General features: G+C 39.5%; 1 protein-coding gene across 1 annotated transcript in view; it reads right to left on the bottom strand.

The window, feature by feature from the left end:
* esrrb (estrogen-related receptor beta) overlaps positions 1-18,749 on the bottom strand; it is an 85,380-nt gene that overhangs the window by 54,450 nt on the left and 12,181 nt on the right. The window contains exons 7-11 of the mRNA XM_077730774.1: positions 16,961-17,003; positions 16,734-16,849; positions 15,607-15,649; positions 14,896-15,015; positions 13,444-13,626 (exon numbers count right to left, since the gene is read on the bottom strand). The gene's annotated coding sequence lies outside the window, so the exon portion shown is untranslated. The remainder of the gene's footprint in view (positions 1-13,443; positions 13,627-14,895; positions 15,016-15,606; positions 15,650-16,733; positions 16,850-16,960; positions 17,004-18,749) is intronic.

Raw genomic sequence — 18,749 nt, 5'->3', positions numbered from 1 at the left:
GCTACTACGCTGGCACAGTAAATATATAGTCACATTTTTGACATTCATTCACGACAAATGACATTTAGTGAAACACAATCTCCATTTTATCATTATTTACACTCGACAAAATTACATTCTAGGGTCTTTCTAGGTCATAATAGCCCCAAATAATTGAAACTTTGACCAAGTCAAAGGCTCATTTTTACCTTTTTTATGCGTAAAAGAAGTAGAACATTTAGATTTTGATGGCATGAGACCTTTAAATCTGTACTATACAGCTCCACATCCATAATTGTGTCTGTATACGCGCCTGGTGGTCCAGTTTGTACGCTGTTCTGACTTTCAGCGCACCCCAGCCCCTCCCTCTGCTGCCTCAGTGGGGTCACCTCGTTGGTATAGCAAGCGCAGCAGTCACATTGTGCTTCAATGCAGACAGATTGCTTATAATAACCTTTCATTTTTCCTTGTCAGCAATTTGCAGGATAATTTTGGCACCCTTTAAAGATCCAACTGTCCTAATAAGAGGATAAAAATAAACAAGGCACTATATTGGGATGGCCTAATCCTATTTACAAGTCAGAATGCACTCTGGCCAATAAAATCAAGGTCCCTTCAACAGTATGTGTAGCAATTTTCACCATTCCTTAAATAAGCAATGAAAGATTGTGACGCTTTTAGACCGTTAAGATTTGATAAAAGGATAAAACATCACTTTTCAAATGTCATTAGTGCAGGCCTGGACAGAAAAGGGCTGGCCATCAATTCTTGTGTAGCACCTTTCACAGACAACGCTCACAAAGCTCTTTCCATGGAAAGTTCAAATCCATGAAAACACTCGTAAACCAAATGCTGTCAGACTTTCAGAACATATTGATTTTTAAAAGCCTGACAATTATATTCCATCTATGTTTATAATGGAAAAAGAACAAGGTATAGTGAATTGACTGTGTTCTAAATAAATGACGTCATTTATATTACAGCACGCAAAAGACAGCTTTGGGGGGAAAGGCAAAGGATGAGGAAAGCGTAAACCCAATGGAGAAGGGGGCATGAGCAATTTATATGTTTTGATTTTTTTACAGAGACGCAAACAGGGTAATATGGGGATAAAAAATAAAAGCTGGGAGGTGGCAAAAACAGTAATAGCCAGGCAAGAATTCAAGAAATTATGTAAACAAGGAACTATCCAAAGAAAGGAGAAAATAATGAAAAAAAATGAAAATAGTAGAGAAAGACTCATCACCGGCCAAAAGATTAAGTAATGTCAACTCTCCCTCAACAAACACAGTATATGTTGATAAGATCTATCCATTACAGCCATGAACACATTTAATGCAACATTCTCATTAAAATAACCCCTTCCGACTCAAACATATCAACATCCCCTCTTGCACATAAGACCAGTATGCATAATTCCTACACACAGGCATGAACTGCAGTATTGCCTGACCATGCAATGTAATCTATGCATTAATAATATGCACAGGGAGCCAATAAAATGGTGACTCAAAAATGGGGTTCATGCAGGGGCACTGAGAGGGAGCGAGAAAAATACATATATAAATGTGTGACATTAACTCAGTGCCTCTATTTATGCCATTTCCTCTACTCCCTTTATGTATCTAATATTTCTAATTTAGCACCGTGCGGGGAAAAGTGACACAAGGCGCCATAAATTCTCTTCTAATTCCAAATAATTCCGATTACATGGACGAGCAGTTTTCAATCAGAAAGATAATCTGGATGATAGATGGTGGGATAATTGGCTGTCTGTGCCACGTAAATATTGTGTCGTTCTATTAATCTTGCCGAATGAAGTGTCAAACTGTCACTCATTCGTCAAAGTGAATTAGGAACTCCAACAAATAAATAAATGCATGTGGTATGTGTGTGTGTGTGTATATTTGTGTGTGGTGGAGAGAGATATAAAATAAGATCAGGCAGCTCAACCCAAGAAAAGGCCAAGTAGAGTTGAGTGTTGAAGTTGTTAGTGCACTGATCGAGAACATATAAAAACACATTATTTGACTATGACTTGATTCTCTTCTTGTTTCTTTTTTTTGAACTTTATCACAACATTAGTCCTTGAAAGAATCGATGACCGTGGAATTATATGTTAGTATTTTGTCATAATCTGGTCCTTTTCTTAACCAATCACTAAAAAATGCCACCAGTAAATCAACAGCAAATTAAATGTGTTAAACCTTAAGCTTTTCATAGTCCCTGGGAACAAACAGACTACAAAATTATTGTTTCTAATATGATATGTTTGGCCAATTAGGTTTGATGGTGTACCCTGCCATTTGTTGATATATTACAACATTTTCTCAAAAAAATAGGTCACATTTTCTATGAATTATACGCTAAACATGGGCAAAAGAAGCCAAATAGAACATATTGCAATTAGTATGGAAGGGGTGATATTTTTTTCCCCATCATTCCAAAGGTGATAAGTATCTTATCTTCTCAATAACCTGTAGGACGAGGAGATAAAAAAAATAAATCAAGCAGTGACATACTCTTAATTCAATTTATAAAGATCATAATTAACGAGCTGGAAGCTGTGCAATACGCCATTCAAAAGGCAGAGCCGAAAAGGGCTCGGCCACTAAGTATAAGAATTTTATATCGAATTTTGAATGAAATCTCAATATCAGTCATTTCACAGAAAAGGTCAGCCATAATTGAGTTCCAGCCTGCATTTTAACGTCTTTCAGCTCCTCGTGCTGTCAGGTGTGTGGCTAATTGAGGCTTGTTAATAAATGAGAGTGTGGCCGTTTTTTTAAACGCAAACAAAAGATTGCCCTACGATGTGGTTATTTTCAAACGAAGGCTGGATGCAAAACAGATTAGATCTCGGGTGAGAATAGGCTGTCCATTTATCTGCCTGATGAACTCGCAGTCTCTCTCCATTTTCAATTGTCAGAACGGAAATGAGATTAACAGAGTAATGATGCCAGCCAGTGAAGCAACGACATGTACATGGACAGAAAGCCACCATTGAGGCATTGATCAATGATCATTAGTGAAACATCAGAGATTACGTACGGTATCTGTTTCACGGAGGAACCATAGTATTTTCTTTGTGGAGTTCATCCATTCCGCAGCTCCCCAAGACTTGTAGCACAAGAAAAGTTTTTGATCAAGTGCATCCCAGCTGAAAGAATCAAAGCAATAAAAAAAAAAACACATTTTGTTTTTCTAATGTGTTATTGTGGAGAAATTGATTTACATGTTGACTATTTTCTCAATGAAGATGCCAATCATTATTTTTTTCCATGATCATGGTCTTCACACATTTGTAGTTTGCATATTTTAGAATTATTCTTTCATATGAATATCATTTCTATCAGGAATTTTAAGTTAAATAAATCTACTTGTGGATCCATGCTGCATTTTTCCCTCATGGGTCAGGCTTGGCTGTCCCTGACACGCATAGCAAACATCTCAGGCTCATCGTAAAGCTGACATCTTCACTAAACTATGCTAACAAGGCCGTAGTGATTTGTATGTGCCCGGCACGCTGGCACGGAGCTTTGGAGGGGGTTGGGGCGGCACTTGAAGAAGATGCGTGACCTCTGGGAGGGGAAGGGTGGAATCTACTTGTGTGGTGAGGGGACAGCTCATCAAAGCACCGCCACGTGCAAAAGGTGCAAACATATGTGCATTTAAGAGATCTGAGGATTGCTGTGGACTGAGGTGACAGAAAGGCAGCTGCAGGATACAGTGAACGTCTTAGACAGCAATTTATCGGTTCCAGGGTGAACAACTACCACAGGTGACAACTCCTCTACTACGGTCATGAGTAATTTTACTGAGTAACAAACAACCACCCTGGCATCAATATAAACAATTATTTAAGACTGCCGTTAAATGGGTGACATGATTCAATACTTAGACTATCATTATTTAATTAAATTGACAACTTTATGGTCTACATGCAAATAACATACCACAAAATGAACACCACTATAAATTGATCCAAAGTATGTTGTATCCAGCAGTACTATGTCTTAAAAGGATAGTTGATTAAACTATAAGAGATGATAGTATTAACGTCTGATGTTTGTAAAGCAGTAATGGTGAGACAAAGCCTCATCAAGTATTGATCCAATTGAGCCGTTTGTTCAAGAAAAAGTTAATTTCTCAAAGCTTCAATGTACCACCTTCTCTCCAGATGTATAATCACAGTAAGTTGTATTTTAGCCATATGACGGACTACGCCTTGAACAAAAAGTGACACAAGCATATGGTAAAATATTCCCATTTTTAGTGTGTGGAAATTTTTCTGCAAAGGCGTGTTGTATCAAGATTTTGTTTGCATCTGACTGTTCATTTTCTTCATTTCCTAAATTTAAAACTCTAGGTGCTAAATAAATTTTATCATCCCATTGTCTTTAAAATCAATCATGCTGGTATTAAAAAAATGGAATGGAATATTTTTATTAGAGGCAAAAATTAATTAAAATTATGCACCATGGCAATGTTAAAATAGGGTTATGTAGGATATGAATTAATTTTTAAACTTAAAAAAAAACTTTAAAAAGTCTTCTAGGTCCAGAACTGAACAAGGTAAGAACAAATCGAATGTATTATTGCTTTCCAGAGTCTTTAAGAATGTGATCCACAAAGCCATAACAATGATTAATATGTATTATGTGTCAGCATCTAATCATAGATATAATATGAGCCAGAAACTGACCACGTATTGTTGTTTTATGTCTCAAAGCTTTGAACTGCACACGTACAATGAGTTTATTGAGTACTGGTCGGAATTTGTGCTCTATTTATGAATAGCTGTAGCTGAGGCATTAGATGAAAGAATCATGTCGACTGCTCGCTTACTAGCGATTGAAGTCACCAACGTGACTCTTAGTGACCAACAGGCGAGGCTTATTTGGGGCTATCAATGAGCGCGGTAGCCCAGTCGTGATGCAGCTGCTGCTAACTTCAGAGGCTCATAATTTAAATTAAATTACATTTCATTAAAACACATTTTCCCCCCATCTGTGTTGGGTGTGACGTTAGGAGGGGATTGTTCAATAGGGTTATTCATGGAAAGAGCTTAAACTTTTAAGTGTGTAGCATGTTAAAGCCACATATGACAAAACAGAAACACTTCAACCATATACTTGGACCGGTATTTTTTTAAGTCATTATTTTAAAGATCCAGTACTTGCTGCAATCATCACATTGTTGTGATTAATTTGCATTACATATATAAATGACAAATCAACCTGTTTCAGTGATTGAACTGGTTAAAGTTCAGATAAGTGTGCGGAAGAAGTGATTGTTGATCTAAATTTCTTAGCGTGGATTACGCCTAAGACAAGGTCCTTTGTTTTTTTGCATCAAAAATCACCTGAAGGCGTGCGGTTGAGTTAGAATTTGAAAAAAAAAACACTAGTTTGGTGGTGATCCATTGATCCCCGTCCATCGGCATCGAGAAAAATGCTGATACCCAAGGACAGATTCTAATAAAGGACGAGATATATTTTGTGGAAATATCCACTGTGGAAAATTTCTATTGCTCATTTGATCAGTTCAAGTCAGCTCGATGTCACCACCAACATCAATACTTACATATAAATATAACAATATTGAATCCCAAATGCAAAATGATGCTCAAGGAAACAAACCCTTTCAAAAAAACCCTCAAAAATCAAATTGTGATTCATCTATCGTGGTTCCAATTACTCTAAATATTTCAGTTCCTTTATGGTCTGTCAAGGTCATTTGATATGAAGAATCAAGTCACCTTGATTGTACACACTAATAGAATTCCGCAAGCAAGTAAAAACATTAGCACTGCTATTAAGAGCTCACATAGAAAATCATCTGATTTGACTCTCCCCTCTCCAGTTTCTCCAGTTTCCATACACCTGCTTCTCTCTTCCTGTCCTGCCCTTCGAGTCTGCTGCCCCCTGTCCCACGGACCCATCCCTCGGGTCATCCCCTTCCTGTCTTATCTGCACTTCAAAGAGCATTGACTGAATTATCTTTGGCCCAAAAGAGAAGAGGAAACAACTGTCGTCAGCCTTCGGTCAGTCGGAAAGAAACTCTTCACCGACAGCTGGTTGGCTAACTGCTCTTTGCCGCCTAATCCCGGGGTGGAGGGACGGGGAGGTGAGAGTGTAAAGATTCATCACTCGGAGATCAAGAAGCACTCCTCCCCCCCAAACGCCGCAGACAAACACATTCACTGTTTCCTCTCATAGGGCAAGCCGTGTCATGAGATTTTCCTTCCGAGAAACAGCGGAAACTGAGGTCTCCGGTGTGATTGGGCACAGAGGGTGCTTGAATGGGGTGATGAGAGGTGGAGTGGCGTGGGGCTAGCAGGCAGCCCACACGGGAACACAGAAGGTTGACATGACTGCAGAACTAATGTGGGTACTTGAGCTTCTTGAATCAGAACATAGGCGTTAAATCAAAGGGAAATGTATACTCAGTGGCCACAACTTTCTGGCCAATGTAGTGAGCTCTATTAACTGCAAATACAACATTCTACCTTTTGTCAAAAGTCATAGGCAAATAATTAAAAAATAAGACAAAGAAACACATAAAAACAATCACTTATAAGAGCTGCGAAATGGCTGGTTCATAAAGGATAATGAAATGTATACTCAATGGCCACAACTTTCTGGCCAATGTAGTGAACTCCAAGAACTGCTTCATAAAGGATAATGAACTATCATTTTTTCCCTATTTTTTTCCCCCATTCAGTGAAATTGTCTATTTTGACACAGCGCATGTGTTAACAACACAAAGCTTGAGCCATAACTTTATACAATATGGACAGCTACAAAGACTTGATCTAAAGGAAGCTCTTAAGTCCTTCCCGCACATATTCACAGAGCTGTCCCCTCCGGCCCTCTCGTTTGTCTTAGCACGATGGAGCATGCACAAGGTCATCCCATAGCCGTAGCCAGTCACGACACTCCAATTAAGCCGACTGATGGACGCTGCTAATTGGTGCGATTTATAACCTCTTTTTATTATACTTTATGAGGAAAGCAAGTGGAGGGCATTACCATTTATAGGCCCCAAGCTCCACCCTGGACCACTGTCATCTGCAACTGTCCAGAGTGACAGCAGGAGCAGCATATTTGCATCCAGGACATCCGAGGGTAGGTAGTGCAATCAGTTTTCCTTTAAACTTTCCCTTTTCCCTTGATTTGTTAGTTTGAGAGATTCATTAAATTGCACAGTATGCATTTACAAGCTAAACCTGAAAATATGAAAGAGATGAAACGGTTAAAATATGGCCGGAGGAAAAGGAGTTTAAGATGCAGCGAGCCAGAGCAGGCTGCCGAAGGCAGGCAGGGCTCCTGTAATGAGTGTGTGGTTATTGATTGTATTGTCAGGGGGGCAGAGCGGGGTCCCGTGTGCGATGGGCCCCAGTCCATCTGTGGACATTGCAGTCAGTTACACTTCAATGCACCGTCTAATAAAGAACAGGCAGATTGATGTCACCAGTACGGTTGAACTCTGCCTAACACTTGCCAGGACACACCCATGCACACACACACACACACACACACACACACACACACACACACACACACACACACACACACACGTGCATGCACATGCATGTATTGTATACAGTAGGTCAGTGCTGAAGCTGTGATTTTTGTATTACTACATAGAATACTGAAAATTCCAACTATTGTTTACGATTAATCAAATGCATAAAATATCACAGTCATCTTATCCATTTTTTATACTGATTATTCTGTTAAGGGTCACAGGGGAGCTGGGTGTGGTACCGATCTCAGCTGAGCCCAAGTAGCAGACACAAAGGGCTGGTTACTAATTTCAGGCACTTTTAGGACACAGATGACACCTTATCACTATATGGGAATTGAACCCACAAAGACAGGGAAATGTGACACATATCACGGACCCTAAAACGTTGTCTTGTGTCTATATCTTAAGTCACATTTTTGAAGGGCAACTTTATGATTCATCAGAAACCAAGAAAAAACATAGTAATAAAGTAACAATAGTAAAATAGAGAAGAACAAGCATCTGTTAACAAGTGTTTTTGAGTGAGATAAAAAAATACCTCTATAAGTCGCAAGTAAAGCCAAACAATGAAATAAAATGCGATATACATTCCAGAAAATATGGTACTCAAGTATAAATAAATACATCAAAGCTGAGAAGCACACAACAAAGATAGCACAGTATAATGCTTGTCACAGAAAACTATGCAGCAGCCATAATGCCGCAGCACATTTTTTTTAAATTTTACATTTTGCTGTTGATTGGCCTGCTGATAAAATCTTCAGCATTTGACAAACACTGTAAATAGTGCAAGAAGTTGAAGTCAGAGAGTTAAAGTTGCATCCTTTAAGAGGAAGTCATTGCCTCCGCCTCAGCGCTGAAATGTACTGAAGCGGCGTGGCCGCTTTGGCCGTGTGGCGAGCGATTACCCTTGTGCAGCCAGCCAAAACACAAAAAATCAATAAACAATCTCAACGTTTCGGAGGGTCTGACTTAATAAATGCCTCAATCCACTCTTATGATTTCATTTTGGTCTTCTTTGTGTGCATCTTTTGCCGATCAATTAGAGAATGAAGTGTCCCTACTCTCACGCTTTCACCCCATCCACAAATGGGTCAAAGTGCACATAAATACGTGTCCAAGGTGAGTGTTTATTTTAGTCCTAGATATCGGATACTTTTCCAAAGCACTCTATTGAATGGCCATCATTTAATAGCATAAAGCATTCGATTTTACTCTTTTGATAAAATACAAATGTTCAGTACCTCGTAGTATTGTAAAAGTGTTTTATGTGTATTTAAAGCACTTTGGAGAGAGAACACTTTAAAAAAATGGACCCTCCGTATTTCAGACTTAGACATATTGCATGCAATGTGTAGGTCTTCACCATGCCTGTATTTTCTTGTACTGTTTTTTGGGTCGAGTCAAATAATGATTCAAATATGTCGTCTATGTCACAAGTTCCCAGCTGTCAATGGTCAATGACGAGAGCGGCATCCTTCTGCCGTGCTTCTGCGGCTGTCACAGGCCTTAATCTCAACGCTGGAGGGATGACAAGTGAGCCGAGTCAGAGCCTTTGGTCTGTGACTTGAAGCTCAGGGAGAATTTCACACACAGCACCCTCTTGTTTCTCATCGATTCTGCCACTTCCCATTATTGTCAATCAGTCGGGGCCATTTCTATCGGAGACGCTGTGGCACATGCGACTGGAGAGGTGGAGGGATACATGGAGCAGCAAATGGTCAGCATTCCATGATGGATAATGAATTGCGGTCATCATTTTTATCCTTTAACTCGTTTTTACACTTAGGACTTGAACGACTTCGGAATTGCATTAAATATATGTAGACTATACTAATAAGTTACCGTGGCATGGACTGTATTTATATAACAACCAGGAAAAGAAAGCAAATAATGCAGGCTTTTTTTCTATTAGCTGCTTAAAAAAAGGTGTGCAAAAGGAAAATAAAAAGTATGTAGTGTAAATGAGAAAGGTCTTAAGTTTGATGCAAGGCAATTGTAAAAGAGAAAGAACCCAACTGAAGTGGCACCTAAAATGTTGTGACTCCTTAAGCTTGACAAAAATAATTGAAATGACAATATACCACAAATTATCATCTCAAAACTCTGCCAATAACGATACCCTGAAAAGATGTATAAACACATGATTTGTTTTATAATTGTTATTGAAGGAGCAGGAGGATTACAAAGACATTAGCTAGGCATATCTTTAAGCAAATTGCAGAGAATTGGTTTTATGAAGGTGACGGATAAATATAGATAGGTGCGAGAATCTAAACAACATCTGTATTTTTATTTATTCACATAAATATCACTAAATATTAATTAATTTCCACTGGCTTTTTGTATTAAAATTTTCTTCGATTGGAGCCTTAAGATCCGATACCCGCTTGATCAGCTGGCTGAGAGAATTAATGGAATATCATTCATACTTGTTGTCAATGTGTATGTGGAAAAATAATGGATAATTTGTCAGGAAAATTGGAGAAAGTGAAACCCAGATCATAACATTCCCCCACAGTTGCTGTTGACCCTGAGTGGGTGCCTGTTGTTGTGGAGCTGTGCAAGGCATCCTGGTCAGGTGGGGCCACAAGGCAGGAGCTATAAGCCGTGGAGATTGATGGTAGAGGTGGCCTCCCTTCCTGCACTGTAAAAGATTATCCGCTCACCCGCTGGAAACAAAGCTGTGATGGAAATTCGTCTCGCATCATCAGCAACAAAATATCTACACGTCCAAGCGGGAGTCTCTCATTTTTCATGGGCTATATATTAAATAAAAAAAAAGGGTATTAAAGAAAAAAAGGAAAGGAGAGCCTGAGTGATAGCGTTGGTTAGTATTTTTTTCTAAATGGGATACTTGAATCAAGGAGATTATAAGGTTTTTATTGGCTGTCAGGAAACACAACTTTCAGCGTACTTCACCCGCTGAAGCTTGTAACGCTCTGATTAGAATGCCAGCCAAAATGAAAAGAGATGGTCCTCGCGCAAAGACACAGGAGGAGGCACAGCAGCAAAAGCACGATGCACTGGAGATGACTTGGCCACAAACAGGGGAGCATCTATAATCTCACTTAGAGGGGAAGTGAATAAGCCTGTAAACCAAATTTCCCTGTCAGGTCTGGTGTCGGGATCGGGTTATGCTGTGGCGGGAGACGCTGCTTATTCTGACCCTGACACATGAGACACATCAGGCAGTGTGTTATCTCACGCTAAGTGAATATTGCATTCAGCAGATATGCGATATTTGAATTTCCCATTAAAGGCCACCAGCCTGAATAAGGGGAATGGGGGATTGCCTCAGTGATGCTTGTTCATTGGACTCCAAAAAGTGAAACGGAGTCTTCCACCCAATGGAAAAGATTGAAAAGGTGATGGGGTCTCAATCATGATAAAGCTAATTGATCTTGTACAGTGGGTTTTAAACCGAGGATACACTGCACGAGTGTCAAACAAATATGTCGATTAACACCAACTATAAAAAATAAATAAATAACACTTTTTGGGGATGACAAGAAACATTCTGCAAGGTATCTGGGAGTGTCTGTCTTTGGGATTTTTTATCCATTCATCTGGAAGAACACATATGAGGTCCAAACTCTCGTCCATCCCAGAGGTTTATGGCCAAGGCATGTTTTTCACCACACTCACCCAAGCATGCATTTATGGACCTTGCTTTGTGCACTGAGGCACAGTCATCAAACCAAAACAGCTCCCCCAAAAATTGTCCAAAAGATCCAAATGGAAGAATAAGCAAAGGCTAATTTAGTAAAACATTGTCTTTCTATACTTCTGTCCGGTACCCAATGACGGAAGCATCAGAGTGAATGCATCGTCTTGGGAGGCTCTAGTGCTTTCACATCTGTCACTTAGTTTGCGCTTGGCTTTCAATTTCCCATTGAAGAGCAAGTGGAACAGCAACCTCTCCACATGACAGAGCTTGCGCTTTGTGACGAGAGGTAGCCATTGATTTTTTCCTCCGTTACACCATCAATCTGGAGGAAGAGAGGTGACTGTGGGTGCTCAGACAGTTGATGATGTGATTTTTAACTGTGGGCCACCAGCGAGCACAAGGCAACGCGCCGACAAACCTCTTTGGCATTGAGTGACGAGATGAACCCTTAGGGTAATACTAATAATCTTCATGGGCCCATGGACGATTGTTCCATTTACAGCCATGCGTCACTTTGTAACTCCTACAAGATGGCTCCTATAACCTCCCTCATCCTATAGGGCATTGGTGTCCAAAGCGGTTCTACAAGGCTGCAGGTTTTTACTCTGACCGATGAGAGGATACATTTTCACTAATCTATTGCCTCAAAAGTGTAATCAGTGGATTGCCATCAGGTACTACTGGTTTCAGAGGATCAAAAACTTGGACCCACTGTGGAAAGGTTTTGACACCTCAGTCATGGAGTATTCATTTCCATTAATAGGATATAACCACAATGCCAACTGTTTGATGTCAATGTTTGAAGTACTGGTATAAGATCATGAGTTTCAAATGCTAGAAAAAATCTCAAAGGTATTTTGTGAATATTTGAAACTGTGAGGCATACAGCATTCATTCATTCACAACAAGGCTTAACCTTAAAGGCGGACTACAATCTAGACTGGTCACCAGTCAGTCACAAACAGAGACAGAGAACCATTTACACTTACAGTCACACATAGCAGGAATAAATCCTACACTTGCCTGAGAGAAGTCAGGCAAGTGAACCACTACACTATTAGGTAGATATGCATAAAACAATGAGTTACAATTTTTTTTTAAATATTTTGTTACATCTTACAAATAGTATGACCCGATCTTGTGAATGGAATCAATAAAAATACTACAGAAAAGTCTGAATATATAATGCTTTGAGATGTTTTCACCAAAAAGAGTGAACAATTTTAAAATTGGTAACAAACTCAATGCATTATTTCAAAGAGGTCAGTATAGAGATGGCAAGAATGCCACATAATACGTCAAAGCAGCCGGCCAACAGAAACCCTTCAGAAAGGAGCAGGATACCACAATTGAAAAGGCATATGCAGACACTACAAAACCAGATTGAATGATTTTCTTCAATGTTTAAAGTTATAGAATAATACACATGCTACACAATAAAATATATTGCTGTCATAAAATATGTTTAATTAAATGGTATGTACCGGAGAGTAACAGTCATTTTAAGCCACAATTTAAAGGTTACTTTACACCAAACTGTAAATGATGCACAGAGAGAGTGTTTGCATTTTACCAATGTATGGTATATTTTTCAAAACTAACTGAAATCACACAGAGGCGTAATCCTTTGTAGATCATTTGCAAAGCAATTAGGCATGCCTTCACTACTGTTAAATAAAAAAGATAAGAGCCATCGAGATAAGATGTTATTAGTACTCCATATCAAATACTGCTGGCTGCCTGAGGTTTTGCTATCAGAAAAAAACTATTTCAATCTTGTTAATTTTAAAATGTTAAGAGGGAAAAAAAATACACAAGATGTACTTTCTGTCTGTCATGACTTTAAATTGTGCCCTCAGATCTAATCCTCAGTTAAGTGGCAGGTAATTACGCAACACTTCATTAATGGCACACTTACCCACCGCAATGTTCAATATTGATGTAGACATTGCATTGAACAAGGCAAATATATAAATAGTTGGAGCTGCCAAGAAAGCAGGAGATAATGTAAATTATATTGATTTGTGCTAGAGCGGCCACAGGAAACTACAGAGACCATGTGACTGTATGCGAGAATGGCACCTAACACTTTGAAACCCAAAGTGAGTTGAACTAGGTGACCCACAACATGCATTTGTCAGCAGGAACCAGAGGGCGTCGTTTGCATGTCTTTTTTTTCCCCGTCACAACGCACAAGACTCCTAAGCAAATGCATCAGATGCAAAAGAGGGCCTTCCAAAGAAAAATAATTTTGCACTGACCTGACCTGTGACCCCGAGGGACAAAGAGAAGCGGTTCAAACAGAGTTTATGACAGCATGATCTCTCCTCTTCCTCATCAGCCTTCCTCCCACGGGTGGACGCGAGGAGCGGCGGCAGTAGCGGAGCCGACAGAGCAGGCATCACTCATTCACTCACCTCCTAGGTGCCTTTGTCAGGTGATTGCTGGCGGAAAAAGGAAAACAGATCAATACATCTCCCATGGGCCTGACAGGTAATCTTTACCTGGGATGAAATATGAGCCGTACCAGCCTGCTGAATTTCTTAACTGTAACAGGGCAATTGACAGCCTGCATGGAAGCCATTTCCGCACTTCCTGGCCACTGGAAATTCATTTGGGACCAAATGGTTTGGCTAAAAAGTCATTATTGTGACTGCTAATTAACGTGGAAGTACCATTGGAGAGACATTCCCCCCCATCTTACTAATGGAACGTTATCTCACCCCAGTATTCCTGTCATGTCAATCTCTTGGCAGCAAACATGAACAAACCAATAAGACAAGGGTGAGAAGCTCTCCTTTGAACAAACCCAGTCAATACACAGCAGCCATTAATGTATTCTTCAAGAGTTTTTTTTTTCATAGCAAACATGCATGGGTCATAGGTGAGATTTGTGAAGGGTGGCCTACAAGAGCCATCCATTTAGATGAGTCTGCGAACACAGCATTTGTAAATGTCATCTCTTCGCACATGTAAAGCCGTCAGTGGAAAATTTGCCATCAAGGTGTATAACTCATTTTAATTGGCAAATTTCATTCAACTAAAAGCTACCTCTTTTTAATGACACTCGTGGCAAGATTGCTGGTTTAGGACTCATTTGTAAATCCCATTTTGCTTGCATGAATGTTTACACTAGGAGTTTGTACACAGAGACAATTTATTCTAAAAGGAATATTTTCCCTAAATGTGCTTTTTCTTGAGTTAATATTTGTCAAGTTGTTCAAAAAACAGATGCAATAATCAATTTCTAGTAGGATGTTTTTAACCAAGATTAATAACATTATGCAGTTAGACAGAGGTCTGTTGGTGTGCTGCATGTCATCTAACCTGGTCACCCATAAGGGATGACAGATCCAGTGTTAAACAATTAAAAAAAATAACAATAATAAAATCAGACATAGGCATTGTCATCATCATTGACTTGACAAAAGCCTAATTGTCATCATATCCAGCTGCATATAACGAAATTGCTAAATTGAATGTGTTGTCGTCTATATAGTGTCTGTTTTAACCAAATAATAATACTTTATATTTTTTTCTGGCACCCTTGTTCACTCCAGGAGTGCTCTGCACCCACATGTGAACACATAACATGCTTTCATCAGAAAAAAATCCTTACGTGGTTCTATGTTATACATTTGACTCTGGCGGATTTTTCAGCATATGTTGCTTATTTACCAGACTGACTGTATCGCCTCTCAGCGGACACTTACATTGATCTTTTAATGCATCCGATGGCGAGGGAGACAAGGAAACGATATCCTCTGTAAAATGTCTCCTTTCCTTAGGGCTCATGCTGGATGCACAGCTCCACGGGCAACAACTCGGCGGTGCTGGAAAACAGGTCGTTCAAACACAGTCATAACTGGACTTGAACTCAAATATGTTTTGACCACATTTGAATATGGAAGGTATATTGAAGAGAACAGAAAAGGCACTCTGGGGAACATAAGGACTCTCCCTCTATATTATGCTAATGAGTTGCTTTTATCATTTCTAGTTTGTTTTTTTAAAGAAGCCAGTACATTGTGTGGGATTGGAGCATGTCTGAAGCCTGCAGCAAAATTCTAATGGGCAAAAGACAAGCATCCGAAAAGTGTCCCGCTGTCAAATGGTGTGACACAAGAACTGACATGATGGTAAAGATGTCACTTTGCAGGTGGTCTCTCTGTGTGGAGCCATAATCTGCAGTTTAGTGCGGAGAACCTTAACCTGCTTGATTGGATTTCAATGTCTCATACTTGATAGAATTGGGAGTGAATGCTGATTGGAAATTTAATTTTTCTTTTTATCATATATTTCGTCCAGCAAAAAAATGTTGGACACCATTTCTGCTCGGCATTTCCACAAGCTCCAATGGCTACAATGCTTTGTTTAGGTATTAACATTTTTCCTCAGAAGTAAAACAATTACATTAAACTTACCTGGAGAAGACATGCGGGAAAGCTGATTGGGTGAAAACAACACCTATCAACAGGTGGGAATAATACAATTATCAAATTAGGGAAAATACTTCAGAGTGAGCCAAAGCAAGAAATACACTAAATAAAAAGCACAATTAAACAGTTGACCATAGACGGTTCAAGCAAGGAATAAAAAGAAAGCATAATCATAATTTGAACGCCAGAAAAGAACATTTTCCACTCTGACCGCTTGAATGCAAAAATTAATTTCATCAGAAGCTATTCATCACGCTGTTTTCGGGATGTTGAAATAAAACTTTGAAGCACTCCTTTGCTAATAGGTTAAGTATTAATGAGGTTTTGGTCAAGTGAGCCAAATCCAATTTGACCTCGTATGACTTGTGGTCATGGTTATTAAAAGGCCAATCTGTACAGCAGCACGTGGCTTAACTCCCCCCCCTCTTCTAGTTAGGATTTGTAAGGAGCTCTGTTTTTCATCCATCACACGTTCACATACGCCTGACATTCTTTTTATTTAACATGCTCCGTCTTGATGTTCACCTTTAAGGCCTTCTGTCTAGGAAAAAAAAAGTCAATTTTAGAATCTAACTTGCTTTCCTTCTCTGCTACTTCACTACGATAAATCTTGACCGATCTCTGTGTTCTCTCCAAAATAAAGCAGTGTGGGTCGGACAAGATATTTGTGAGGCAGACAGAGAGCAGAGGATAAGCGAACTAGAAGTGACATTGTGGCGGTGGGCTGTCTCAAAGGATTAGGCATTACAGCGTTCACTGGCATGTGCTTGTGCTCGCTCCCATTATATTTGCTTGTGCCTCTTTCCAGATGACTTCTTCCCCAAACCGATCCGGCGGGCAAGATAATTGATTAATTTTACTTGAGGGAATGATGACTAACCGTTGCCGAGTTTCAACCCAAACACTTGGTTTAAACAATACAATGTGGTCAAACCTCTAGACCAGTTTCTATATTTTGCAGATACACACAAATGGCTGAAAAAATGTAGGCAGCAAGCTATTCAAATATGTGTGGCCTGGTGGGGAGTGTTTAACGCATCAGCCTCATATTTATTCGGTCGAGGGTTCGATCCCAGGTCAGTTATGACTGTGTGAAGTTTGCATGTACTCACCGGGCTTGTGTGCATATTCTCTGGATAGTCCGGTTTCCTTCGACATCCCAAAAAGATGCAGGGTAGGCTGGTTGAACCCTCGAATTTCCCCTAGGTATGAGTTTGAGCATGAATTCCTTGTGAGAATGAGGGGTTCAGAAAATGAAGAAGATTATTAAATGTAACATTCAATTTTAGAGATAGGACAGAAGATAATTATTCAGAAAAAAAAAATAGACTTGGCTTACGTCAATTTCCACCGCAGATCATATCATAAATTGGAGGTTGTATCTACATTTTGGGTAAATACAAAAGGATTATCCTTCATTAGCTAATTAAATGTTTATTTACATGTGGGATGATTACTGGACTATTTAAAAGGTGAGTGTACAGTAGATAATAAATCAGATTATCTACACACTCAACTTGTTTTACATCAAGGTCACTAAAGATATTATAAGGTTTTGAGTCAATGGAATGAGAATAACCGTACATGCATTTATTGTGGGCGATAATGGGAAGTTGAATGGAACCATCTTAATAAGCTCTCATGTGATGCTCTTTAAAAACAATCATTAGAGGCTTTTCTGGAGCACTTGCCTTCCCCCTGTTTATTAATCAGCTAATTACACATTGACAGTCATGGGCTTGCTGATTCCCACATTTAAATGAACGAGACTCTTTAATGATTAAGCCTTTGTGTGTGGGTCTCTCTCTTTCTCTGTCTCGTTCTTTTTAGATCTTGTGCTCTTTCATTTTTTCCCCCTCTCTTGCTCTCTGATAGAGAAAGTAAAAGCAATCGTGAAAAAAGGAAATTAAAACATTTAAGCCTCTTAACATAAAGATTTGCCAACCAGAAAATGCACGGCATGTAATAGAATGACGTTCTATAAACAAATGGCTGCGAATACATACAGAAAAGATTGTCATACAGCAAACAATAACACTCAAAATTGATAGTTTTTATGTATACGAGTGAAATTATTACTACCACATAAACTCCACGCCTATTCCTTTACTTCCTCTACTGTTTGTGACTGAATGCCATTGAACCATGCCATTTAAAATAACACTTTGCCAATACATTGCTGGGGCATGGCATCACACATTGTTGAAGGGCGCGTGCAGGGTGTTGAAGGGAAGCCGGAGAGGGCGAAATAGTGCGGTGGGCTGCATTTCTGTCAGCAGAAGTGATGGCTGAGCACAAGCCATATTTGTCTTGTGCTGCCACGCGGGCCTCGCACCAACCTGGGCATTAATGAGAAGAGGCCGGACCGCTGGGTAAGAACACGACGCACCTACGATGTGGGTGATCTGTCACGCGGCCGTCTGGCCCACGGAGGGAGACACGAGAAAGGAAGGAGAGGCAGCAGGACCCCTTGATGTGCTCCAAATAACACTGGAAAACACATGTACTGCTTATTTTGTACAAAGATAACATTAAATAACTGCTGCCATATCAAATGATCACATCTTAAACTCAAAATTGCCATGGCTGCTTCTTTTTGGCTCTGTCTGTAAGTCTGCTTGTGGTGCAAGAACTTGGAGTGCCCACTCTCTATAAAAACACCCTTACTTTTATACAATCTATGATAGAGTAATCATTCACCGTGCCAAATGGTTGGCATGATTCGATTTGTAGTCTAAGTTAAATTATTACAATTTCTGTGAAAGGACGAAGAAGCGGTCCTTCGGATTTCGTGTTAATTTATGGATAATTCCCTCACATGAATTAATGTATATATACGTCCAATTCCAATATAGAGCCAGGCTGTTGCTAATTAAAGTGAGAATAGTACTTGTTGAAACATGGAGAAGCTGACAAAAGTTTTGTTCTCTATCTGACAAAGAGCTTTTAGACTGAGTTGGATGGTTGATTGATGGTTGAGAAAGTAGCAAATGGTCAATTTGAGCTGTTGAATTGGAAGGGCTGACCTAATCCAAACAGATCTCTTCTCTAGATGTTCTTTTTCAGTTTTTCTTCAGTTTTTTTTCCACCCGTAAATTTGGCTCCAGTCCTTCTATCTAAGTGCTAAA

Source organism: Stigmatopora nigra, chromosome 13 (genome assembly GCF_051989575.1).
Source record: "Stigmatopora nigra isolate UIUO_SnigA chromosome 13, RoL_Snig_1.1, whole genome shotgun sequence".
NCBI classification, from domain to species: Eukaryota; Metazoa; Chordata; class Actinopteri; order Syngnathiformes; family Syngnathidae; genus Stigmatopora; species Stigmatopora nigra.
The sequence above is the reverse complement of the archived record's forward strand: the minus strand, read 5'-3'. Positions and strand labels throughout refer to the sequence as shown.